The sequence below is a fragment of the Lemur catta genome, chromosome 23, assembly GCF_020740605.2.
Source record: "Lemur catta isolate mLemCat1 chromosome 23, mLemCat1.pri, whole genome shotgun sequence".
In the NCBI taxonomy this organism is placed as follows: Eukaryota; Metazoa; Chordata; class Mammalia; order Primates; family Lemuridae; genus Lemur; species Lemur catta.
This window is the reverse complement of record NC_059150.1, coordinates 14,259,522-14,286,806: the sequence shown is the minus strand read 5'-3', so window position 1 is coordinate 14,286,806 and position 27,285 is coordinate 14,259,522. Positions and strand designations below refer to the sequence as shown.

General features: G+C 39.8%; 2 long non-coding RNA genes across 2 annotated transcripts in view; one reads left to right on the top strand and one right to left on the bottom strand.

The window, feature by feature from the left end:
- The window catches only part of LOC123626786, a 249,100-nt gene that overhangs the window by 36,724 nt on the left and 185,091 nt on the right, over window positions 1-27,285 (top strand). The gene's annotated exons all lie outside the window — the stretch shown is intronic.
- Window positions 1,899-5,491, bottom strand: LOC123626790. The gene is made up of 3 exons (XR_006731013.1): window positions 5,452-5,491; window positions 3,291-3,417; window positions 1,899-1,984 (listed from the first exon to the last, which is right to left on the bottom strand). It is a non-coding gene; the product is annotated as an uncharacterized LOC123626790 (long non-coding RNA).

Genomic DNA, 27,285 nt, shown 5'->3' with positions numbered 1-27,285 from the left:
CCCCCAGTTCTTATGGTTACGATCACACTTCAGTCCCTAGTTCTTTCCCACCCGATCAACTGCAGTGGGTTCCTCATTGTGTACTCTCTGAAACAATGAGTGTTTCCCCACACTGATCCACCTTGTTTAGCACGCCGAGACTTGCCCAGCCAGCTTAAACAAAAGCAGAAACCTCATTTTAATCCAATATTCAGATCTTTTCAAAAGGCTGGAAAATTTCCCCACATCAGTTAAGTAAAATACCTTGAAAATAAATTTCTTTGATGATTGAAGCTTTTATCAAGGCCATAATTCTGCGTACTGGAGATTATTACACACTGTCCATGTTGTAGCCAGCATGACATTTGGTTTAAATGAATGTGGTTTTTTTTTTTTTTTTTTTGATACAGAGTGTCACTGTGTTGACCTGGGTAGAGTGCAGAGGTGTCATCACAGCTCACTGCAGCCTCAAACTTCTGGGCTCAAGTGATCCTCCTGCCTCAGCCTCCCGAGTAGCTGAGACTACAGGGATGCACCACAACGCCTGGCTAATTTTTCTATTTTTGGTAGAGACGGGGTCTCACTCTTGCTCAGGCTGGTCTTGAACTCCTGAGCTAAAGCGATCCTCCCACCTGGGCATCCCAGAGTGCTAGGATTACAGGCATAAGCCACTGTACTAGGCCAATGAAAATGTTATTCTCTTTAAGTTCAGTTTTAAAATAAACTATTCTTACATCAGTGATACTTAACCTTTTTGGAGAGGTGAATCCTTCTGAGAATGTGATGAAAGTTATGGGTCTTTTCTTGAGAACAATACACACACACACACACACACACGCACACACACATATTTTGCCTGTAAGTTCAAGACTTTCATAACTCATTTATGGATCCCTAGAGCTATCATGAAACCTGTCTAAGGAAGCTGCCTTATATGTAATTGTTTTCCATATTTTTGTGTCAGAGGCTTGGAATACATTTCTGTTTTAAGTAAAAGTTCTAATGAATTTGTTCCTCATTGAGATGTGATTAGTGGTCTACTTTCCCAGAGCTTGTACCATGTCTTTTGACAATGGACTGACTGTGGACAGGGCAGTTTATGTGTACCGGCACCCCAATTCTGCCCTTAACTAATTGCAGGATTTTGTGAAATCCTAAAACTACTAAGTGTGGTAGAAATAAGCTTGGCTTCTCTGCCAAGGGACCTGAATTCTTGTCTCTGCATGCTCTACTAATTTCATAAAACTTTTTAGAAGCACAACTCCAGTATAAAATGAGGCACATCTCAAGATAATGTTTTGTATTAGTAGAGTCCTTTTCATTTATGCTATTTCCTTGTATCTTAATGAAAAGCTGGTGTGAAAGTCAATGAGTTGTAATTATTCAGTACATAAGGACAAATAAGGAAAGGGACATAGAGAAAGGCTTCCTCAAAGTTAGTTACAATCAGGACATAAGCAAAAGGTCCCATTCTTGTTCCAGCACCCAAGTCTCTGTTCGCAGACCTCTGTCCTTCATGAATTAATTCAAGCTACATGTGAGTAGAAAACATCCAGGCAAAATAGTTTGAATCTATTCATATCAAATGAGGTCCATATAACAATTTGATAGCATTAGAATGAAAGTTGTAGGCATGCATAAATGATGATTAATGACGTTTTGGCTGATATGGTAGGCTACTGGTTTAATGATTTTATCTCATATAAAAAAGGATCATTTTGGAAAATGTAAGTTTGAACATTTTTTTATGGATTTTTTTTTTGAGCTACCCTTAACTGTACACAGGAATGAGAAACATAAACTTTGCTAAATTTACCTGAGCTCTCCAGCATCTTTTAGTATCCTCCAAAAATCAGTCTCATTCCAGGCTGACTGCCCTGGCTCTCTCTTTTGCTCTTTCACATCCTGTTTCCCACGCAGAAGCTTGGAGCTGGAGGGTGCTTGGAGATGAGATTGGTTCAACTTCTCCATGTCCAATTAGAGAACTGAGGCCGAGCTCACACACCTGACCAGTAGTAGATCCAAGATGAGATCTCACATATCCTGACTACTGGTCCCTATTTGTTTATTTATCTTTTTAAAAGGCAAAATTAATTTCCTGACTCTCAGCAAAGTTGAGATATAGCAGAGAAAGGCTTGTAACAGCTCTAAGTATAATGACTAAGTTAGCAGTAGCTTTCCAAAGACTAAAATTATATATCTGCTCACACTCCCCACCCCTATATTAAATTCTACCTCATCATAATATGCTTCTCCAGTGAAATAATTTCACCACTGATCTTGCTTGGTGGTTTCCTAGGGACAGTCGGAAATATGGAGAAACAAGTTTTCAACTTCTCCACCTAAAAAGATAAAACTTTTGCTACATAAGACTTTCCATGTTTATCAAATTGGAAAGTGGCATCCTTGCTCTCCAAAAGGCAGCTTTGTGTCAGTTAATGCATCAGAAGCTATTTAATGAGAGCCTGTGTTGCGCTTGGCACTGTGTGAGGCAAACCGGAAGAGTCAGGGAAAAAATACATAATTCTGTCAGAAAGGAATTGGGAGGTGAAGAAGGGATTACAAAAATAAACCCCAGAAACAGTTAAGAGAACAGTGATGTCCTATGTAGGATGAACATTGTGGAACAGTGAGAGAGAATGTTTGACACACCCAAGAATAATAAATAACAGCTTTGTGGGCAAAGTAGGATTTGGACTTAGCCTTGATTAATGGATAGAATTGAACACAAATAAAATTTGAAGAGGCAGAAGGAGGGCACTGAATGCTTGGGCAATGGCATTGGAGTAGGAATTAACAGAATGTAGGAGACGGGCAGTAGGTGACCAGCCTTACTGAACTACGGGTTGATGATGTTAGTAGTTGGAAATAAAGTGGAAAAGGCAGGTAGGTGAGCAGACAGCTTGATAGTGAGAGCTCAAGGCACTTAAATTCGAATCCTAGCTGTGGGCAAATTACTCAACTTCTCCATGCCTCAACTTCCTTGGGTAAAATAGGGGATAATAATAATCCCCCTCTCATGTTGCTGAGGAAATTTAATTAGATTTGCAAGTCTAAGCCCATGTAAGGTTTAGAACGCTGTGTTCCATCTCTCCCATCTACCTTAGTAGGCATTTTTATGCCCTTTGGATTTTGGTTGGGAAGTTAAACAGAACATGCTACAACCCTATTAACTATTATATTTAGAGTGAAGCCAGAAAATAAGGACTTGAAAGTAGTCTGAGGAGTTTAAACGTGAATAAACAACAGAGAGCTGTTCTTAGGCAGAGTTGGATTTGGAGAATCTGCCCTTAGAAAGGATCTATTCAAACCTCCAGAGAACTTGAGTCCCGCCTCCACTCTGCTTGTTGCTCAAACATCTCACCCCTGGGGAAGAAAACCACTTGGCTGCCTGCACTGGCATGTGGACTGGTGACAAACAGCATGGAAGGCATTTGTCTGAAAAGAAAAAAAATAAGATTGGATTTCAGGGGATTAAAGTTAGTCAAATTTTTATGGTTCTTTCCCTTTGCTGTGGGTCTCTAAGGGTCCAGTTCTGAGGTTAATAAGTAAAAAAGCTGGAGGACCAGGTTGGTAGATTGAATATTAATGAGTGCCTCTTGGACAATTACTGGAAAGTTACCAATAACATCTATAGATGATCCCTACTTGGGTTTTGAATAGGCTTTTGCCCTCATTAGACGCATCTTTGATTCTGATAACGACAAGACTGCACCAATTCACTCTCCTGGCATTCCAAGGAGACCCATAAGCAGAGTGAGCAGAGGAGCCATGTCCAGCTGTCAAGGGTGGGGAGGCACTGTCCAAGTTGAGATCTGGCCATTAATCAATAAATAGTCTTCAGACCCTCTTAGTCTATTGTAGCCAAGCTCTTCTCCAATTTTGATTGTCTGGTCTTTTTGCATAATTACCATGCCTTCCCTGTGGAATTTGCCAGTGATCCTTGGACTGTGACTCTCAGGGGAAAAGACCTACCAAGTTAGTTGCTATTTTCATTAAACGTAGCCAACCTCTCAAATAGGTAAACTATTTTTAAAACCTTCAGCAGCTGCCGATGATCTTGGATGAGTTCAAAAGTTTTTCTCTCAATTGGCTTTGCTTTTCGGATTCAGAACTCTTCTCGGAGCTTAATTTTTTTGCAACCTCGGCTTCTGCTGTCATCTCTTAGGAATTTGGAATCAGTGGGAACAATGAACATTGGTGGTAACCAAGGTCAACCACAGGCTTGGAAGAAAAAAAAATTCCTAAACCCATTCTGTTACTCCAAATGGGTAATCAGGGATAAAGAAGGGCAAAGCTTTTGCCAAATCTGGCACTAGATATTTATTTATCAGGAATATACACAATGTGAATAATATATGCAATATTATGATTAAGAGAAGCTGCATAAAACCTACCAGACGACATACAAATAACACAAATTAAATATTATAAAAAGGAGTGATCTCTGCTTTACCTGTCATGTGGCCACACCATCTAAAAAGCATTCTCATGTTTTCAGAAATAAATATTAAGGATTATTCTTGAGACCTTCCCTACTATAATTCTAGAGAACATAATCATAAAAATGGTAAATATAGTAAATAGCAGTAACATCTTCGTATTTTTGAAAAGTTTTCCTGCTGTTGTGGTGGAATAAGTCCAATAAAAGCTAGTTCTCCTTTCTGCCCTTCCAGACTGCCCTGGTAGGTTGGATGCCAGGAGCCCCCCAAATTTTATGATGTGTCTACAGAGTACCTCAGATGGAGGCTTAGGCTTCTCCCTTGGTCTCTTTCTTTCTCTCTGTCTTCCCTGCCTCCTCCCCATTTTTAAAAGGCTTTAAAGAACATCTCTGGGAGACAAAAATAGCTCCAGTTGTGAGAGGCCTACACACTGGGAATGCAACTGAGAGATGCAAGTCAGCAAGTGCGAGCCGCGAACATGAGTGTCTGGCTCTGGGTGGATGCTCCGCGCTGTCTTGGTGCCGATTCTCTGCCTGGGCCCGGTGGGTAGAAGGGAAAATGGTTTTTCAGGGTTGGGAGGTGGGTCGGGTAGGTTTGGGATCCGGTAGTAGAAGGAATCGAAAGCCCAGCATTCGGGCCGAAGGGGGGCGGGGGAGGGGGCTCTTCCTTCCCCTCCCCCCACGTTTTTCAAATTTATTTTGCCCAGGCGGGGATCGGCGACGGTCAAAAGGGAGCAGTTGGCACTGAATGTCACCCTGAAGGTAAAATGAAAGACAAAAGATGAACGCATGCTTGCTTTCCGTTTGCAGCGGCTGCGGCGGCGGCGGCGGCAGGAGCAGCAGGATTTAAAGGGGAAAAAAAAAAAAATCACACGCACAGACCCACATATATACACACCCAGAGGCGTCAATGATGCAAACGCAATATTGCAATCAGATCATGATAGTGCCGGGAATTTTTTTTTTTAAAAAAATATAGAGATTTATTTTTAAAAAGCGAGAGAAACATGCAAACAGAAACGTGCACATACCACGTAACCACCCGAGGAGAACCTGGCAGCCTCTCTCTTCTCCTGCCAAGTTATCATTGAGAAAACAGACAGGCATCATGACGTCCTGGGTCACAGGGAGTGCGGACCGACGCTACCAAGAGCACAGGGAGGCGCCCGGGCGCTCCGGCTAGCCGCGGGCGCCCCTCGGCCCCTGCAGCCCGGCTCGGTGAGTGCACAGCCGCTCGGGACGCGGACCCCGGGGGCCAGGCCGGCCCCGCACCCGCGGGGATCGAGCGGGGGGCCGGCGCCACCGGCGGGCCGGCCAGCACCCCCTCGCCTGCCGAGGTCGCGGGAGCCCAGTGAAAGGAGGCGTGTGTAAGATGTGCAATGTTCCTGCATGGGGGGGTGGTTTTGTAGACTTTCATAGCCAAAGAAACCGGCTTCGGCTTCTTTAAAATCCCCGACGACTCACCTGATTAACCTGCTGCAGTTCTGACCCTGCCAAGGTAACTGGTCCAAATCCTTATCATCAACATCTGGAGACAGACATTTGCATCTGGGGCATTCTTGATTTGCAGTCCTGGTTGAAAGCTATATTGCTACCCCCCTTCCCCCTTCACTTGCTTAGAGTCTCTTGGTAAAAAAAAAAAAAAAAAAATCAGCCCCTCCCTCAATAACACAACCATAAGTACTGCCCACCTCTTGTAGACTCGCCTTACCATGACTGCAAAACTGTCAGCGTGTGCTGGAGACACAGAGAAATTCTAATTGCAATTAGATTTGTTCTTTAAAACACCCCTCCCTCCCATCCCCCTTCTTGGATAGAGACTTCAGTGCTTGGTAAAGTGGCAAAGAGTGAGGGCAGAGTTAGGGCACTGGGAGGGAGGGGTTGGGGCGAGGGGATCCGGAGCCGGGGTCGTTGGGGAGAGGGGTGGTGCCAGGAGTTGAGGACTGCTGGCTCGGGCTGGAAAATCCTGGCGATTGCTGCTGCCGTAGTCCTAGGTGACTCCCTGTCCTCTACGCCTGTCTCCCTCCCGTCTCCCCAACCCTTTCACCTTCCCGAGGGAGTCGCTGAAGTTGCAAGGGGGTCACCCGACCATCATTTAAGTATTTCATATCACCTGCCTTCTTCCACCCCTCAAGTCTGCCAGAGAGTCTGCGGGATAGAGCCCCCCCCCTTAGCCCCCACCCCCATGTTTGGTGAAGAGAGAGAGTCTCAGAGAAAAGACACTGAGGGCAAAGCTCCCTTCCTCCCCTCCTCTTCCCTTCCGGCAACCTTTCCTAGCTGCACCCCCTCCCCCTTTCAGAATCTTAATGAGCAATTCTGGAAGAGTCCGTTAGGGCCTGGAGAAACCCCCGCATGCCTCAGTGCTGTGGAGTGATTCTGTGTGTGTTTATTTCTTGTGCTTGCTTGGGTTATGTTGTGGATTGCCACATGGGTCTGCTTATGTTAGGCAAGCACGTTTGCTGTGTTTGGGTTGTAGTACCAGCACCAGTGGCCCTGCGGTAAGACACAGACACACACAGAAAGCAAATGATTTTGCTAACACAAACGACAGGGCAATGTTGAAAATAGCACCCTCTCTCTCTCTCTTTTTTTTTTTTTAAAAAAAAGAAAGAAAGAAAGAAAGAAATTCTCAGCATGTGGGTTAAGAGAAGCTGTTAGGTCCATATGACCTCCTACTACTTTCAAAACACGCCTGCTTAATACTTTAAGTCAAGATCAAGAGACCTGCGGATGTTGTGAAGTGTGTTTCAGAGCAGCTGAATGACTTGGTCTAGTTTTGAAGAGAAACTCTCGTTTGTTTCTCACGCTGCCCAAAGACCAAACAGGGGAGTATGCTTGGAAAATGCCCAAATTCGGAAGCAGCAGGCAAGAGAACAGAGTCAGAAATGTCTTAGAGAGGAAGCCAGGGGAATGGGGCTGGGGAGTGGTTTCAGGGGTCTTTTTTTTTTTTTTCTACCCTCCTGTCCAGTAGATTTGATGTTAACAAAATGAGTTAACCAACCTGAGAAACAGTTCTGTCATTGTGGGAAAGAGAGGGAAATTCGAACAGTTCTCAACTCTGAGCTGAGGAATGCCTGACAGACAGAAGGTACCTGAAAACACTGATGGAGATGAAGCGACATTATGGGCTTTCATTTCCATCACGTGTGAAAAGATTTAAGCATATAATGAAACAGGCCTAGATGATGTGTTAAGCATACATTTGACTGTTATGCATGGCTTTGTTATTTTTACTAAAACAATTCTCCTCTTTAAACTCGCATTACTTAGAATTAAAAGTGTGTATGTTGAGAATGGTTCCATATAGCACATAAAACTGTTCATTGACTAAAGTGATGAATGTAGATAAAAGATGGTTCCTTTTCTTTAATAAATCAAAGTAGCATTTAAGTCTTCGTGCATGGTATATACTGAAACCTGCTGGTTGTCTTTAATGGGAATTACCTGGGGAGCCAAGGGAGTTTCCGATGGGTGGTGCTTTAACAAAATAGAGCAGATCAATCGATCAGGTTTCTGTGTGTGCTCCTCAATTTATTCTGTACAATTTTTCCAGAAATTAAAAGGTTACCAAGAGAGCACCTTGTTCCCATCTCCAACTGAGAACCACTTATTACTGCAACAGTATTTCAATATTAAGTGATCTTCAAGATATTTCATCTTTCATTTTGAGTTCTGAATTTGAATCAGCACAAGAATGGCAGTGCAGCAAGATAAGGTATAACTAACCACGCAGTCGGCTGAACAGCTCCTAGGAAAGTGTTGCTGAGAAGAATATCTGGGACTGTTCTCAGTAACCTTGTTTACAGGGATATTTCAGTTGCAGCTAGAATTTTAGCAAGAGCCTGCCAGAGGTAATGGGCTTATGTTTGAAATTGATCCTAAGTGTCTCTTTTTTCTTCCTTGCAGACAGGCTATGCACCTTAGCTGAACATTTAAGGCAAAACTTTTCTGATGCCCCATGACATTTTCTAATACCAACAAATCCTTGGATTAGTTTGTCATAGGAAAGGGGGTTATGTATGAGGTTCTCCTTTTGTTTACAGATGTGTCAGTAAGAGTAGCTTTAGTTTTTTTTTTTTTTTTTTTAATGTCTTGTGTGCTTGACTCCGTTAAATACAAAACAGATCATATCCGAGGAGGTTAAATCATGCCTAACAGATTGACCTAGGAGATTGGTTTCAATTAGACATTGAAGATCTCATTATCCTAGCAAAGGGAATTTATGATATAATACATAATTTTTGTATTTGTTTCAAAATTGTTGGAAAACTGTGGGTATAGAAAGATTTTGAGGGAAATGCCAAAAGCCACATTAATGAAGAAAAACACTGTTGAGATACTTTTGAATAATAGATAGGATATGTAATGGTCAACCACAAGATAAAATTTTTACACAGTATTTTTATGGCTTTAAATTGGCTGCATTGTAAACTAAGCTTACTACTCTATTAAGTCATTATACTTTTCAATTATTTAACATTTCTGGCCAAGCTATCTTCTGTGGTCTTTTTCGGTACACATCAGAAATGATATGTATAGTAGTAATTGCTTGTTGTCTAATGTGAGGACTTTGCTATGGAGCAAGGTTTAATTTTAACTTTTTGGGACAAATATTATAAAGACTGCATAGAGGAAAAAGAATATTATAGAAATGGTCTGAGCCCTCTGAAATGGGGATAGCTACAGCACTGACATGTACCTAATACAATTCGAGTTATTCTCCCTAAGAAACCTTGACAGTATCTGCCTTCTAGGTACTGTGCCTTTGGAAATATTACATCTTCATTTAAATGCAGATCTTCACTTTTCTCCAGGGAGTAGTAGTTGGTGAATCTTTCCGTTGAACCACTGGTACCATTCTCCATGAACAATAGAATCTGTCGTTTTGAAGTAATGATTACCAAGTTTCATAATATCGTGTTTTTAAAAAGTCATTTAAAATATCTTTATAAAGTCAAAATAATGTTGGGGCTTCTTGTGCAAACAAAGTTTTCTCTTGTCACTTTGTTGTTGGTTTTTTAATGCTGTGAACTAATATAGCTTTGCAACTCAGTTTTTAGGTTAACACTGCCATCCCAGTAGAGTAAGTGGGCCTTAGGAATCTGAGCAAGGAATTATGAATAAGTTCTATGTGTTCTTGATTTCTCATGCTAGCGGATGGAGGAAGGGGTGCTATAAGAGAGTTTAAGGATCTTTCCCTAGAACAATCTTTAAATTATTTTGAACCTAATTTACAATACCACTTTGTATTGCAATCAGTTATGGTAGCTAAAAAGGAGAGCCAGAACCCTTGGGGCTTTCTTTTAAGAGATGATTGCAGAAAGTCATACAGTCTTTTGAAATAGAATGTCTATACACAGCCCTGTGATTCTTGATGCTCATATTCAGGTAACTAGAAAAATCCTTGCAAATCTTTAAAATTCCTGATAATATGTTCCTGATAAAAATTCCCATGATAATATTGCAACTCTATGTGTCTTTATCTAACAGAGAGAGAAATTTTCTTCTTCTTGGAGATTAGATACTATTCATTTACTCAACCTTGATTATTTCCAATTGTGAAAGGCTACTGCTTCCTCCTCCACTGTCTTGAATATAAATCCTACCTCCCATTCCTCTTGGACATGTACACTAAATACAGATATTTAATAGTGTATTTATAACATTATGCTTGATAATATCTATAGTTGTGAAGAATCATTTATAGTTTTAAATCAGGCTTTTATTTATACTTCTACAGGGCGTTCCAAAAGTCTCCCTATGAAGAAAAAATTTTGTAATGAATATTTTGTAAATAAAGGTACATTTAGCTATAATTTTCCATTTTCCTTATGTATGGGGACTTTGGAGACACCCTGTATTATGAAAGATACGTTGTTCATTTAAACATAATAATAATCATAGTTACCACAAAAAAGAGTTGAATGTGTTTGGAATCTTTGTGATGAAATGCAAGACACTGGAGATCAAAGATACTTTATTTACTTATGGAAACTTATGGCTGTTTCCAATGGCACATCTGCTAAAATAAACAACCTGGATGGAACTCTTAAAAGCATGTTAATTAATGAATTTGCTTAGTTTACTTCCCTTATACAAATAAATTATTTTTTTAACTTGGAAAATATGCATACCTGACAATGATTTTTTACTGTTTTGAAGATTTAAATTCAAGATGCCAACATTACATGAAGTATAGCAAAACTTTGGCATCCCTATTCTGATAGATATGTATATGGTAAGATAAACAGTGTTTCCAGATATCTATATTACCAGAGTAGGCCATTTAAATTTGGTCTCACTCTAAGATATATTAGATTAATAAGGCTGATTTTATGACCAGTATAATTTATATTCACGAATACCTATTTTTATTAGCACAATTATAGATTGTGAAGCAAATTTCCATATATGTTAAATACTAACAACAGTAATAACTAACATTTGTATAGTGGGTTACAGTTTATAACCATATATTATCCATAAGCTGTTCTTTAGAACAGTATTTATTGCACTTTCTCACTTAAGAAGGCAATCACTTTTTGCAGTGATAACATTATATGAAAATAGATTCTTTTATCAGAATTCCCTCCCTCCCTTCCCCTTTCTTTTCCTTTCTTCCTCTTTCTCTTCCTTTTTTCTTCTTTCCTCCCTTAATGGGAAAGAAATATGATGACATTTTTTTGGGATGAGCATGTATAATTGTTTATCATACATTTCTATGAGAAAAGGAGATATAACAAGCAATCCCACATGATTTTTGGAATATATCTTCTGCTCACCAGTGTTCTTGAGGAAAATGTAAGGTTGCAGAAATCATTTCATGCCCTGCATGTTTTCAAACATAAATCAGGAAAATTGTTAGCGAGTTATAGCTCTTCTTAGAGACTGTAGCTATAGTACTATAGTAAACACAGGCTATATATTTTTCCAAGTTATTATGTGTGGAGAGAAATCTGAAGGTGGCTATTTAGATGAACAGTTTAATTCAGTTATTAGAAATTCATTTGCTATTTAGTATGACCATTTATTTTCCTAAGGTTGCAGAATTGGGGCATTATACCTGATGATCCTCTGGATCAATCACCTTCAAATTTAGAAATTTGCTCCTTATGGCTAATGTGTATACTATTGAACGTTGGTCTCCAGCTAAAGGTCTGGCAAAATGGTGCTAAGCAGAGTTTGTAGTATGATCTAGTTACCCACTTCATCAGAGAACAATAGCGGACCTTTGTTTCTTCATTTCTAAAAATAAAGGGGTTTGACTAGATGGTCTCTAACTTACTTTGGTGCTGTGATTCTGAGTTAAGTGACTGATTAATAATGAATCAAGCAATTAATCATACTCCTTTTTATTTCTATTTTATAAACTTATTATTTACTATATGGTCTTATGCCATGACTAGAAATATTAGTATATAGATTGAGCTTAGGTTCTGTGATTTGAAATGAAAGCCTCTTGAAATTTAGATAGTCAGGTGTGCATTAAAAATTTTCCATTGTAGATCAATTATTAGATATTCAAAACACACTTTTTCCACCACAGAAAGCAATCTTAAATGCTAATTACTTTCCTAAGCTACACCATACAAACCTGTTGTTACTTACTGGAGTGCACTATTGTATCATCAGTGATAAACAATATATAAAGAACAGTTCTATTATGATACAAGTGATAAACATAATATAAAGCCAGTAAAACTGAATGATAGTTTATCATTTATTTAGACTCAGGAGGGTTGATGTTTAAGAGAACGCACATATAACTGGAAGTTTAAAAGATGGATGGAAACTATCGCAGAGAATGTGAGAGGGATTTTTAGAAACTTGCAGGATTTTTAAAAGACTAGTTGTACAGTATCTGGCTTTTCTTTCCCTTGACATAGGGAAACATTAGCACTAATTCAAAGTTTATCACCAATGATTAGATTTGTTTCTGACATTCAGATTCCTTGAATAGTGAGAGTGAGAAAAATGGAGATAGAAAAAATTATTCTCTGAAGTAGTTGGCCAAGATGTGAGAGAAGAAAAGATGGAAGGCAGTTGGAGGTAGAAGAGGGTGACATATGCACGTGCATGTGTGTGTGTGTGTGTGTGTGTGTGTGTGTGTGTGTGTGTGTGTGAGAGAGAGAGAGAGAGAGAGAGAGAGAGAGAGAGACAGAGAGACAGAGATAGCTTGGTCTGTATTTAACTGCGTTATGGGAAATAAAACAAAAAAAAACGTAGGTAAACTAATGTGTGCACATGTTCCCCGAATGGAAAATACAGCGTGTTATGTGGAAAAGCTTTGGAATGACAGCTCTCATTCCAGAATTTCTGCTAAGGCACTTAACTGCCTGTATGATTTTGAGACATTATTTAATTCTCTGAACCTTTCTCATTTGTAAAAATGTGAATAATAAAAGTATCGCTTCTCAAGACGGTTGGGAGAATTGAGTGAGATTCTTGGGTATAAAAGTGCTTGTAAACTATAAAGTTATTTAGTTTTAGGCGGTGGAGAAGAATCAGTGGGTCAATCAGTTCTCTGTGCTGACCAGGTCTGGCCATTCTCAGGTGAATTTGTTTAGCTCCAGGGTGGTCTTTGTTGGTACATTTCTTGTCCACGGTGGAAGAAGCGCTGTGGTAGGTGCTTTGCATAGTACTTTATTTAGGGAGGAATCAGGAAATAGTATGCAGCTGCGCATTTGAATGTAGAAGATGGTAACAAGCCTGATAATTCCAATGTATACAATGCCAGTACTTGAGCATATTTATTCTCCCTTACAGATGGCCACAGCTTGTCTAAATAAACAAGCAAATGACTTTGGAAACAAAAACAATGGATTCAGTAATTATTTTCTTTGTCTCAAACATTGCCGGTCATTTGCACTTTTGCCATGATGTTGATATTAATCTAAATTTCTTGGATTTTTGTTAAGGCTGAAGGAATCAATGTTTGGCAGGAAACACTTATAAATAATGACATAAATTCCACTGTAAAAAGATATCCAAGATATAACATTAGAACTAAAGGATGTAATACATCAGTTGAACTCCAGGTTTTAGATACTATATAGATCTCTTTTAAGAATATTTCTGTGTATGATTCACTGAGAAATGTCTAACCAATTCTTCCATCAGAAGTGGACTACATTTCAAAGCATAAAATGAAACGTAGATCAACAATTATTCAAGAAATTTGAGCTGTTTGTACATATATGTATAAAAAAGCCGATTCTACTTTGAGCAGTATATATTCTGCTCTGATTTTACAAGATAAGGATCAAGATTACTTTGTGATCTGTTAAACATAAAAACTGGAGTGAACCCAGAAATCAAGAGATGTTTTGGGGTCAAATTTGCATTTAAAAGTCAATATTTAACCACTCTTACCAAAATTCATTAGGGCCTCAGTGTAGAGAATACATGCTAAAAAAAATCTTCAGGGAGTTTAATTATGAATCATTGTTAAGAACTTTGGTGTATATAATTATTTATAAGTAATGACGTACACAGCATGAGTACTGAAAGGCCACAGGTAACTTCCAAACCATCATTTGTTGAAGGGTTCCAGCTTTCTACGAGGTTGATAAGAGGTAGTAAAATTGACCCAGCATGAGATCTTTTTCAATTTAGAAAAATTTATTGAACATGTAGTATGTTTAACATCATGCTACGTCTGTTAGGGAATACAAAACAACTTTAAGGTATAGTCCCTCTCTTTAAGGGACTTATACTACCTATAGGCAAGTACACTATATACACATGAAACTGTTACAATAATAGTAGAATATCAAATTGTGGAAAATATGAATGCTACATGGCCAATTCATATGTATACTTTAAAGAGTACTTGACAGAATCAGATTGGTTTGATGTTTAGGCTGCAATTTAGCAACTGTTTTGAGTCTTACCTCTTTAAGCCAAAGTTTTCCCATTTGTAAATTGGGCACAGCTTTATCCATCTCATAGGACTTTTGCAAGGATCAAATGCAACAGAGCATTTGGAAGTGTTTTATGCTTTATGATAGAGACTATACAACTTATAAGAGGGGAGGAGGGGAGATTGAACACTTGTGGAACTGTACTTGAAGGTAGGGACCATGTCTTAATTGATTTGTTCCCCCGGTGTCTGGCACTGTGCCTGGTTCTGAGAGGAGGCTCAGGAAAGGTTTGGAAATGCATGCATGCCAGGCACCGTGCTAAGCCCTTGACACGTGTTATCCTTTAAATCTTTGCAAAAGCATTTTTTGTACGGTAGCTATATTGTCTCCATTTCACAGATGAGGAAAGGAAGTTTGGAGAGTTTAAGCAACTCCCAACCTCATGTAGGTAGAATGTAGTAGAGCCAAGATAGGAAATTAAATCCATCTGGCACCAGCACCCAGCCTCTATTCATTGCATTCTGTGGGCTCTCAAATGTAAGGGAATTATCATTATTCCTGAACAATAGTGTGGCCAAAATGAAAAGCAAAGACCTTGGATAATTCACCAGTTGCCCAGGCAGCTCCTGGGTCGGCTTTCAGATAAATAGGAGAACACTTTCCTGAGCTGCCTGACACATTTAACATGGTCCTTTGTTAATCTGTCAGTTTTGATTTCTGCCCTTTGAAGTAAGATGCACAATAGTGAAAAATACCATCTAATATACCATAACCTAGACTTGTCGTAGGGACAGAGAGAGAAAGGAAGGGCAGTGCGGCACTTGCAGATAATGAAGTGGTTAACCAATGACTTGGATTAAGTTTGTTACAGCCACTAACAGCCTCCCCCAGCCCCTGTCTCTGTCTCTTCCTGGCTGTCTCTTACTCTTGCTTAACTTTCTCTCCTAGAGATGGCAAGTTCTAGAATTTTCACTCTCTTCCAATATTAAGGGTGATAACAAAGAAGGTAATTTCACTGCTGAGCAGCATATTTCATGTTCTTCATTGCTTGTCTGCCCCTAATATCCCTACAGCCTCATTATAATAGTGGGTTCTATTGCAGTGAAGTTTCGCAGTCACTCCCAGTTTCCAATGAACGATACTAAAATGGCCCCTGACGACACAGTAATTTTAAAACTCCAGCCTCTGAATTGGGAGGCAGAATGCAGAAGTTAACACCATACGACCCAATCCTATATTATTTTTCCCTCAGTTTATTTCTGAGCAACATCAGAGGAGCCTTCAATACAAAGCTTTCTATAAGAAACAGAGGGAAATACTGTTTTTAAAAATGTGCATTCATTTTAAGAATTCTGTTAAAATAGGGTACGTGGTAGGTCAGGACGGCAGAGACGGAAACTGCACGTAAGATAAGTCCATGTAAGATACCTTGCGCTGTTGTCCAATCCAGCCGGTAGCAGCGGGTGGTTTCCCAGGTGCTGCGCTAACATACCTGAGATGAACCCTGGTGGGGAGGCAGTCTCCACACTCTTCCCTGACCTGTGTGTGGTAAGTCTGCTGGGTTGAATTGTGTGAAGTTGTCAAAGGTTGCTCTGCTCTCCAGCGCTTGGCACCAGCTCCGCTGAAATGTGATGCCATTGGTTTTCAGTAAAGGTTCCTTTCTGCAGGGCTGCAAACACAGATCAGCTGCTACTGTGTATACACAACCAGGGAGCAAATCAACCAGCACATTTAAAGCAGCCTTTTTAACCCTGAGACTTTCCAAGATCTCCTCTTCACACAGGAAGTTTCCTTCTCTGTTGTCAGATTTAGCACTGTGCTCTTGTCATCAGATCCGAGCTAGGCTCCCTGCTGCACAGTAGAGAGGCTTCCTTGAGACATTTGTCCTTGAAACTGCACCAAACTCTTGGAAGAACCCAGAACGTGTAAGTATGTATGATTTAGGCAGCAATAGTACAGGGCAAAGCTGCAATCAACCATTATACAATATCCGATTAGCAGTGCAGGAGGGATTTTTCCGACGTTATGTTACATTCATTTTCAATTCGTTCTGAGGAAACAAATCAATTCTAGCTTCTGATACAGTGACTTTGCAGTCGATGGGGTTGTAATATGTTAGCTTTAACTATTTGCTGTTCTCATTTAGCATTTAGATGTGACTTGTGGGACAATTACTGTGGGCATTAAACTATAAAACTTCTAAATTTTTATTAGGAATTATAATTGTTGGTCATGTCTATCTTGAGAAACAAGTTAGCTTTGGGGAATGTTTTTAGAGAATTAACCACGTAAATTCTGTGGACAATAGAATGAATTTGTATCGTGCTTGCTCTCACTAAAACATATTAGTTTGCAGTTTTAATTTACTCGTAAAGAGCATTCCACTGAGGTTTTGTCTTAATTGAATCCTACCCTGTGCTGTCTGTTTGGTGTTTTACTGTCTTGTATGTATCTGTTTAAGTTACTTTGCTCGGACTGCAGTCTGGTTAAGCCTGCATTTAGGCACTCTTTAGAGTCTAAGAGCAATCAGGTAAGATAAATGCTCACGGAATTTTGGAAGGTGGTGGATTTGTTTTCAAGGGTGGTCGTGTTACCCTTGAAAGGTTTTTAGATGCACAACGTGAATGCCTGTCAGATGTAGACCACAGACTGAACGCTCCGAGGCTTCTAAGTCAAATCTCCGCTTGTCCACTTTTGTAACTCCAACCAATAAAAGCCCATGCCCCCTTTCTATCAATTTTTAATATGCAACAATACTTATGTTTATAAGATTAATTTCTCTCAGATTAGTCTGATTGATAGCTGGATTGTGGTTTCTTAAGAGCTTGCTCCCTGAAAGCCACAGCAGAGCTGCATTCCATTTAACTAGTGAATGTAAAAGCGGGTAACCATGGATTCAGCCACCACTAACTGCCAGTGCAATGACTTGTTGTAAACAATACAAATGAGCCAGGAGAGCAGAGGCAACCAGACATGAAATGATTTTAATAGAAATTACGGTAAAAGGTCATGTGATTTGGTATCAGCTTCTGTTCAGTTTTAAAGGGAAAGTCTTTCTTTTCTCCCCCCTCTGCTCCCCCCTTGCCTATTTCCAGCCAACCCAAGTAGGTATCTCCACAAACTTGGCAGGTCCCACTCTGTGCTTCCATGGAGAAGGGCGGCCAATGTAATTCTGGGCAAAGTGTGATGACTTGTGGATTTTCACTGGTAAGTACCTTTATTTTAGAAACAAAAAGGAAGTCTGTGTATTTCAGGGCTTCCTTTATGGAAGGTCATGCTAATTGTGTACTAGAAGTTCTCAAGCCTTGACATAAGAGGAATAGGTCATTATGTTCCTTAGCTTTTAAATGGTACAGCTGTCTTTTTCTCTTCCTTCCTAAGTCTCTGGATTAATTTGTAACCTTGGTCTTTCTGAAAACGGTTATTTGCTTTAGAAACAACTTCTGCAATACGGTAACAAGCACGTGCAGATACTGTGAGAAGTGCTGTCCCTGACCTCAGGGTTTTTATCCACCCAGACCTTTTCTGAGTTCTGTAAAACCTGGGGACCAGGTTTTGCAATAATGTTTGCATTTCCCTGGTAGAGGTGGTTTCTTCTGTATGTGAAGATGATTGTATTCATGAATTTGCCTTCAACCAACAAAAATGAGCAGATTGTACCCTGTGTTAGGTACTAACCTCATGGTTTATTTGGTGCACTGTTATCAGCTATGCTTATTAAAAGGAAGTGAAAGAAGAAACTCTGGTAGTAAAGGTTGAGGAGGGGAGGGGCACTTAGAAGCACAGCTATGTCTTTATCCAGATGTGGAGGATGGCCCTAGGCAGCACACAGTATGCGGGAATGAAGATGCCTGGAGTCATAGTCTCAAACAACCACGGGCACTTTAAGCAAAGGACTCTGTCCAGGCGTGTTGTGTCTCAAGGTGAAACAGACCCGAGCTGATTTCTTGATTCACACCTCCTTCCACACACAGATGGTATAACTAATTGCATCATCTTGGAACGAAAGATAATGCATTATATTTTACCTCCTTTTAACATATAGGTTCTTCTGAATCGATGCATAATTGCATACATATAGATGTCATACTAAATGATAGCATTTCAGGTGCGTATTTTTCTACTTATACCTCCACTGGGACAGAATCAAGCAGTACATGAAAGAGCCTCAGGATTATAATGTAAAAGCTCAGTAAAATATAAAATCATCAACCCTTCTACATACAGACAAGATTTTATCTAGCAAACTCTTTGTTTATAACTGTAAGTGCCAAGTATTAGCATAGTACTTATACAAGCTTTTTTTTTTTTTTCAATCAATCTTTTTAAGATGTTGGCGAGCCTTACTGCAAGCATAGACTGAAAAATTCTTTAGAACGTCTTGGTTAAGGCTGCAGTCTCATGGTTTGTTTGCTATTCTAATACCAGCTATGCTTATCAAAAAGAAATGAAAGAAGAAACTCTAGCAATTAATGTTGGGGGTAGAGAGAGAAGCAATTTAAAGCAGGTGTGGGAACACCAAGTCCAAGTGAGGTTTTGGGTACGTTATAATAAAAGTATAGCTTTTACTTTTCCTCACCTTGCTTCTCCAAGTGGCAGCTCAAGAGTGGTTAGGAGCATGATCTTTGCAATCAGACGTGGGTTGGAGTCTTTGCTCCAGAGCTGACTATGTTGAAGGTTTTAGGCAAAGTGACTTTATCTGTCTGACTTTCCATATCCTCATCTGTAGATTGAAGATAATAATGTGTGCCAATCGGAGGTTGGATGGGTCACATGAGATACTGCATAGAAAGTAGTGCCGTGTCTGGCATAGTAAGTGCTCATTAAACTGTTGCTGGTTTCATTACAGTTGACCTATGTTGTTACATGGTTTGAACTGTGAGAGTTCACTTACACACGGGTTTTTTTCAACCTAATGCTGATCTAAAATACAGTACTCTTGGATGTGAAATCCACATACACTGAGAGCCAACTTTCCATATACGCAGGTTCTGCAGGGCTGAGCGTGGGACTTGAGTATGCACAGATTTGGGTATATGAGAGGGTCCTGGAACCAAAGCACTACATACAGTGAGGGAGGAGTGTGTTTTTGATTCAGGAAAAATATTGTTAAGTAGAATCCTGCTCTATGTGCTGAGCAGAAAAGGACAATATTCACATCATAGTTTGGGCCTGTTCCAGTGTCAACTGTACACTGCAGTAACCTATCATCATTGAAAGGTGGTGATTTGTTTTGTAGCATAGCGTAGTGTTTTATATAATATTTTTATTAAAAGCTAAAAGTAATATCTTGTATATTTTTCACGTTCATGCAAATTATTTAGGAAAACTAATTGCGGGTTTTTTTTTTTTTGCATTTAGGATTTCTGATACAGTGGGTATTGAGGCTATGTGCACACTTTATGTGTGATCCTATTGCTAGAGTTAAGGGCAGAAGGACACTTAAAGGTATAAGACATTCATAATTATACTAACCCTAAAAGCTTAAAAGTAGTGGTCACTAGGTGGTCTCAAAAATAATCATGTATGCTAAAGAGCAGTAATAATTAACAAGTGAGTAGGCATAGAGGTTATATGCTACCGAAGACGCATTTCTTGGGAAAATTATCTATATGTTCACTGTGTCCTTTGACCTCCTTGAAATCTAAGGGCCTCATTCCCTCATTCCTTCCCTCTTCCCTTTTCTTCTTTCTTCTTTCTTTTCTTCCTTCCTCCTTCCCTCCCTCCCTTCTGTCCTTCCATCCTTCTCATATATTCTCCTAGCTACATAGTGTTTCTTTTTTCTTTGTGAATCAGAGGGTTAAGGGAAGGGAAAAAGAGGGACAGGAGACCCACAGTCTTTTGATGCCAGCCCTGGTTTTATAAATGGAAACTTTTAAGAGGAGTCAGAAAAATCTGTTTTTCTTTCTCCTGCTATTGAACTGGAGAGCCACATCTGAAGTGACCTGCAGACCCCAGGGAAGCCTTGCTCAGTAACTATTTGTTGATTCATTGATTAAACGGCATGGAGAGAAGGGGCATCAAGCATGGAGATTCCCTTAGTAGTGAGAGCTTTGAAACCCCAAGCTGCAATGTGCAGTAGGATGGCTTCTCTGTGACCTTCCAGCGACTAATCTCCTTTAAGAACTGAATCAAAGCAGTTAAGGGATTCTGTCAGATGGATTTTGCCTACAGTTGGGTTTTTGGCAGTTGCACGTAGAAAGCAATCCATTCTTCACGAGGATATGAATTTTTTTTTTTTCCAGAAAGGAATGAAGATAAGGTGCCAGCAGAGATCTCTAGAGAGAGACTCTTGTTTATTCATGGTACTGTTTGGGCAGGGACAGCTGCAAGGTGGATGACTTTCTCACACTTCCCAGCCAACCTTCTCCTTAACCACCCTTGTCTGATGGTTCAGTCAACAAGTGCCCCGGTGCACTGGGCTTCTCTCTGTAATCTTGTCTTCTAAGGGCAGAGAAAAAGCCTGTGATTAGAATGGATGTCATGTGAATGTCAATGGGTGTCTATTATGTATTTCTAGGAAAATCATGGAGTATAGACAGTTTGAGCTAAACCTCTTCATTTTAAGAGATAAATAAGTTGTCCAAAGTCACGACTTGTGAGTTGTGAAATCAGGGCTGGAACTTGGGATTTCTGATTCCCAAGCTAGCACTTTTTTGAGAGCTTCTACCTTTTAGTGAATAGACTACAAAAGAAAGATTCTATATAATAGGAGAAAAACAAATCCATCTTAGGAAATGGTAAGAGTATCCTAAAGGGATTGCTCAAAAGAATCATATGGGTTTGGTTCAAATTCTGAAGCCATAACTTTGAAGCTCTGTGACTCTTGGGAAGGATACTCAACCACTTTGAGCTATGGTTTTCTTTGCTGTAAAATTGGGATTAAAACAACTATAATGCCTACATTTTAGGTTTTTTGTGAGGATTAAATATGATTCTTTATGTAAAGTGCCTATTCCAATGCTTGACACAAAGTAGATACCAGTAAATATGGATAGTATTGCCATTCTTCTTCCCTTTTTAAGGTCGGTGGTATATGATAAGAGTTATGAGAAAAGGCTTATAAGTATGCATCTGAAATGGTGTAGCTCGATGGTTTTCAACATTTTCTTCTGCTATAAAATGAACAGAAAACCTATGTGAAGAATCACCCCATGTCTGGTGTAGAGTGATCAATAAATAGTAGTACGATCGATGGGGGTGATGATAACTGTGGTGGTGATGATGGGTGACGTGCACGTACCACAGATGAGCCCAGAGCTATAAGCAACTCCAGAGCATTCACGTGGATTGCACTGCTTGCCTTCTTATACTAGAGAGGAAACCAGAATGTTAGTGAGCAAGAGAATGACATTATAAGTGCATCGGCACTCATTTAAATTAAAAAGAAAATAATCAGCAGACTCCAGTACTTTATTACTGGTAACAAATTACTAGCAACATATCAGTTGGTTTAGAAGACATCATCTTTTCTGGAAGAACATGATTTTGAAACATGCTTTACATCATAGCTCTGGAACTAGACTCCATGGGTTTGAATTCTGGCTCATCTATCCGCCATGACCTAGGGAAGTAACCGAACCACTCTAAGTCTCTATTTCCTCGTCTTGAATTAGAATAATAACACTATCCACTTTGTAAGATTGTTGTGGGGCTGAAGTGAGTTAACACATGTCAAATACCAAGAAAAGTGTAAGTACTAAGGCTTTTGCTTCCAAGCGGTTTGATGGGGCAGCAACCTATCTTGAGATTCTCCCTGAAAATTGCTAATATTAGAGTTAGCCATGGTGTCATTAATACATAAAACTGATTTTTAGTTTTAACATATTAATAGCTGCTCTTTATTGTGCACTTACCATTTAACCAGGCATTATGCCATGTGTTTTATGTGGTATCCTAATTGATCTAATTCTCTCATTACTCTTATGAGTGAGGTATCATTACCTGTATCTTATAAACGGAGAATTGAGCCACCAAGAGGTGATGGAACTTGCCCAAGTCCACACAGCTAATGAGTGATAGAGCCGAGCCTCAAATTTATAATCTTTTCAACCTATACACATATTGCCTCATTAAGCAATAAGGGTTTGTGGGAAAGGTATATTTTTTGGAATGAAAGAGAAACCCCAGCAATCATGAACTGGATTTATTCTAGGGCATTCAAAAGACTTAAATCAGAAACATGGAAGATGATCACAATGAAAAGCAAGTTAATTTTGTTATTCAATAAGCACAGAAAATATCGCAGAAGTAAAATTTAATTCCGTCTTATGGAAAAGAAAAGATAAGAGACAGAGGTGGAAAAGGATAATGGATAAATGAGGAGGAAAAAGAGGCGGCGGAGGAGGAGAAAGTGGAGAGAGAGAACGAGAGAGAGGCACAAGAGATGTCTGTCACTTAGCACTCAAGCAATCCTGACAGTAGATGTTCTAGGAGCATCATCCCCATTTTAGACATTATTTTGTCAGAGGCAACACAACTAGAAATGGTGGATTTGAGATTTAAACTATGATATTTTACCTGTAAGTCCAGTGAACTCTTCTACTACATTATGTTACCTTTCGAGACATGTTATAGACACCGAAAATGAGGCATGGGGAAAAGAAGTACGGGTACATTGATGTGAGGACAAATAATATTAGAAGTATCTTTTTGCTTTTTCAGATTTTAACATTGGAGGTTTTCTGAAGTCCTGTTGTACTTTTGCAAATATAAACTAGACATGAATTAGATTAATCTGTATTAGGAGACTAGATGTTCAATCGCATTTAATGCTTTTATTTAAAAATAGCCTTCTCTTCTCTAATTGATTTTAAAAAATCTTGTGAGCTAAATAAGTCACATTTTCTTCCCAATTTTACAGATGAAGAAACTGACTTATGCGGTTTTCCTAAGGTGAAAGCAACTTATAGCAGCTCTGAAAGCCATTATCTGGGTTTTTCTCTATATTGTGGTGATCTCTTCTCCTTCTAATCAACTTTTAAGAACTTGGGGACATATGGGTGGAGGAGGGTCACACCTATGTGTATGATGAGGGCCTTTCTGGAAAATGGGAATAGAAATGTGACCATTTAATGCAGGTTTTGCTTTTGTCTTCAAGTCTGGAATACCATCGTCTTGTCTTTAAAGAATGATATAAAGGCTCTGGCTGACAACATTCTTTTCCCCTGGAATCCAGCCTGGGCTCTGGAGAGAATCCTGTGCTTTCTTGTGTTTTGGCTTCCTGGGGTCCACCAGACATAGTGTCTTCCCCAGAGAGCTGCCTGCTGCTTCTGTGACGTGGCTGGCGGGCACTCTGTTTGTAGAGCAGATGGAGTTCCCTTCCAAGAGGTACCTCCTGCTCTGTGGGTTTGCTTTGAAGTTGTAGGTTTTGGTAAGTATAGGGGACCGGGAAAAGAGGGAGGTACCTAACTGTTGTTTGAGAAATGAGATGGAGTACGAGGCAGAATGGAAAGAGGAAAATGGGAAATCCTTATAATTTCCCAGGTTAATGTCAAGGTCAGCGCATCTTCTTAAATCAGTGTAAGTATAATCCTGGAGGTTAGACCACTAGTCAGAAGCCCCAAAGTCCTTCTTGGGGAAACACCTTGGAGCTGCCCAGTTAGCCTTTTTAAAATATTGGAGGTGGAGGGGAGGGATTGAAATTAGAGATTAGAGTGTTTAAATGCTGGAAGTAGAAAGGAGAGATGAAAAGGGGGGAAGAGTGATGATGGCTTTTCACCTTTTCCTTTAGACGGTCATATGACCAGCTTTGAGCAAAGCTGCTTGAGTATAACTGTGCTTGTTGATTAAATAATTTTGTTTTCTTACTGCTTCCACTGAAATAACATGCAAGATGACTCCCTTCCCCTGTTTCTCTAAATGTATTTCCTCTAATAATACATGGTATTTGTGTAGTGAACGTTTAGGAAGTCACAAATTATCATCTCCCTTTTACAGCTGAGTTAACATAGCAAGATTAAATAGCTTGTTTAAAGTGAAATAGCTTGTTAAAAAAAAAGAGCAGAAGACTAGAAATTGGGTCTTCTGATATCTAGATCTGGGGTGAAAACACCTCTTGGAGAATCAGATCTTGGAGTAGGGTTGGTGCAGGGTAGAGCTGGAGATAAAGTTTGAAGAAAGTTAGGAAGGTGGAAAAAGCAACCCTGGGGATGTTAGAAGAGAAGACTTGTAAGGTCATTTTGTGTGCTGAGCGTGGTATCCAAAGCTGCCAGGCCGTGGAAAGGTTCTGACTTTGTCCTCAGTGGAAGAATGAAGGAAAGGAGGTGGGAAAAGGAGCAGTAGCCGGGAAGGGTCGCATGTGCTGCAGATCACTTCTGCTTCCCTCCGGAGTCCTCTGGCTTTCCTCTCTTTCTGAGGTCATGCAGTAGAGTGGAAACATAATCTCTGCTTCTCAGAAGATGGAATTGAGGTAGCTCTTCGCAAAAGAGAAATGACCTTGAACTCGCAAGCTTAGGTCCCGTGTTTACCTGTAGTCCCACCCACTTCACCATGTAACAGGAGAGTAATGCCTGTCAGAAACATCATCAGAAAGAGAAGGGACAACCGAGTGGGATCCAGTGTGTGCGTAGATGGTGCAACATTCCTTCATCAAAGCAATTAATACCCTTAGGGAGAAAAATGAAACCGCATTGGCCTGATACTTACCTAAAATATGGGTGGTGGTTTTTTTCCCCTTTGAAATGAAACTTTATTAGTCATGTGGATGTCAGAAGGTGAAATGAGTGCGTGTCCTCTCTCGTATGAGCTCTCTTTTCTTAATATCAGGTAAATAAGATCCTCATACAGCTCTGGATAGATATTAGGGTGAATTTCATGGCCTGGCTTAATGATAATAGTATGACAAAGAAATCAGGTTTTTCACTAACAGCTCTGAAATCTTCAAGTTGCTCTGGCATTAGTCAGCATTTGATCATAGATTCCTGGTAGAAAGTCCATTCAAGATACCACTAATGCCTCTAAAGTACTGTATGTTACTGGCAGATGCACAAACTGGTGTTGTATAGATGTCAGCTCTTTGCCCTCAAGCCATCATTAACCAGAAGCAGCTGATATTTCAACATTACTTTCACAATGGCAAACTATTAGTTATCATATGTACAACAAATATGTCCAGTTAAAGGATCCATGCTTATAAGCAAAATAGGTCTTTCGTCTACCTTACTGCTGTTTGTATGTTAGAGGTTTACTCTGTATTTCTCTCAATTGGATTATTTAATAATCAATTTAAGTAAAGTTTCACTTTAATACTCCTAGAAATTAGAGGAAAATATTGCGTACATTCATTTGCTGTGTTGCACAGATGCAGTACACAGCAAAGGTAAAAGATAAAGGATCAATTCTTATGGATCTCATAGTTCCAAGCTTTTAAGGCTGTATTACAGAAACTTTGTAATTATTGTGGGTAATCTTGCAGAAAATTAAATGTTGAGTTTGCATATGTGAACAAGTTTGGACTATTTTGCTCGCCATACCTTGTTAGTGCTGAGCTTCTCCCTGTTCCTGTTCAGCGTTGGGTTTTACTTTCCTGCCAGTAAAATGCTATTTGTGGCATAAGTGAAATTCTCTATGAGGGCTACTATCTCACATTTGATGCATATATTTTAGAGAACTTATGTTTATAGTTCATTTGTCTATTTCAAAATGACTCAGGCTAGTGGTTCTTATCTAGAGGAAGTTTTGCCTCTAGATAGGGGCAAAGGGACAGTTGGCAATATCAGGAAACCTTTGGGATTATTAAGACTGGGACGAGGGTGCTATTGGCATCTCATGAATAGAGCCTGGGGTTGCTGCTAAACATCAGACACTCCCCAGGGCATCTCCCCACACAATAAGGAATTGTCCAGCCCAAAATGTCAACAGTGTCAAGGTTGAGAAGCACTGCTCTAGACACTTGTAAAGTTTAAAAGGTAAGAGAGAAAATAGGTAGCTTAAATATTTTCAGCTTAAATGGCCGATTGGGAATTTCCCCATGGGATATAGAATACAAGCGAAAACTACAAACAAGCCACATGTTTACTTTAAAAATATTTGGAATGTAATATGTGTGTTGTAGCTAATTGAGCCAGGCTTTAAAAATATCTGGAATGTAGTATGTGTGTTGTGGCTAATTGAGCCAGATATAACAGCACTATCACAACAATATCAATAGCTGTGGCTGATAGAGAGCCTACTAAATGTACTTTTCAAAGCATTTGTCTATATATTAATTCAATTAATCCTCAAAGCAACTCCTTTGGGAGGTGCAATGAATGTGCCCTTCAGTTCTGGAGTATGTAGGAATATGATGAGCTCCTGGTAGGAAGTGTAAGGAACCAGGCAATGACAACAAAATGTTTGGAAATAGGGGGCCCAGAGAAAGGGCCTATAATCACAGCACTTTGGGAGGGTGAGGTGGGAGGATTGCTTGAGCCCAGGAGTTCAAGACCAGCCTGAGCAACATAATGAACCCTGTCTCTACAAAAAAAAAAAAAAAAATTAGCTGGGCATGGTAGCATGCACCTGTAGTCCCTGCTACTCAGGAGGCTGAGGCAGGAGGATTGCTTGAGCCTAGGAGTTTGAGGTTGCAGTAAGCAATGATGATGCCACTGCACTCTAGCCCGAGCAACAGAGTGAGAGTGAGACCCTGTCTCAAAAAAAAAAAAAATTTTGGGAGGGGGGAATAGGGAAGCTTTATTTTTCTAAATGCTCCTGGTTGCTCAAGCTTTTATTCTATGGTGCTATTATTGCCAAAGTGCTTCTCTGGGAAACTAGGATTGCCATCATAAAGTAGGTTTATATTTGCTTCCAGAGGGAGAAAAAGAGAAAGATTGTGTAACTCTCTGCTTGCCAGTTCTGCACCTGGTCCCATGCCCTCCTGTCTGTTCCTCTCCAATAGCTATTCTTGATTGGACTGGTCTTCAGATACCGTGTAAATGACGGAGAGTAAATGTCCATTGCTCTCAGCCTTGTATTAATGAATACCAAAGGGTCGCTTCCACCTGTGGCTGTCACAGTCTAGCT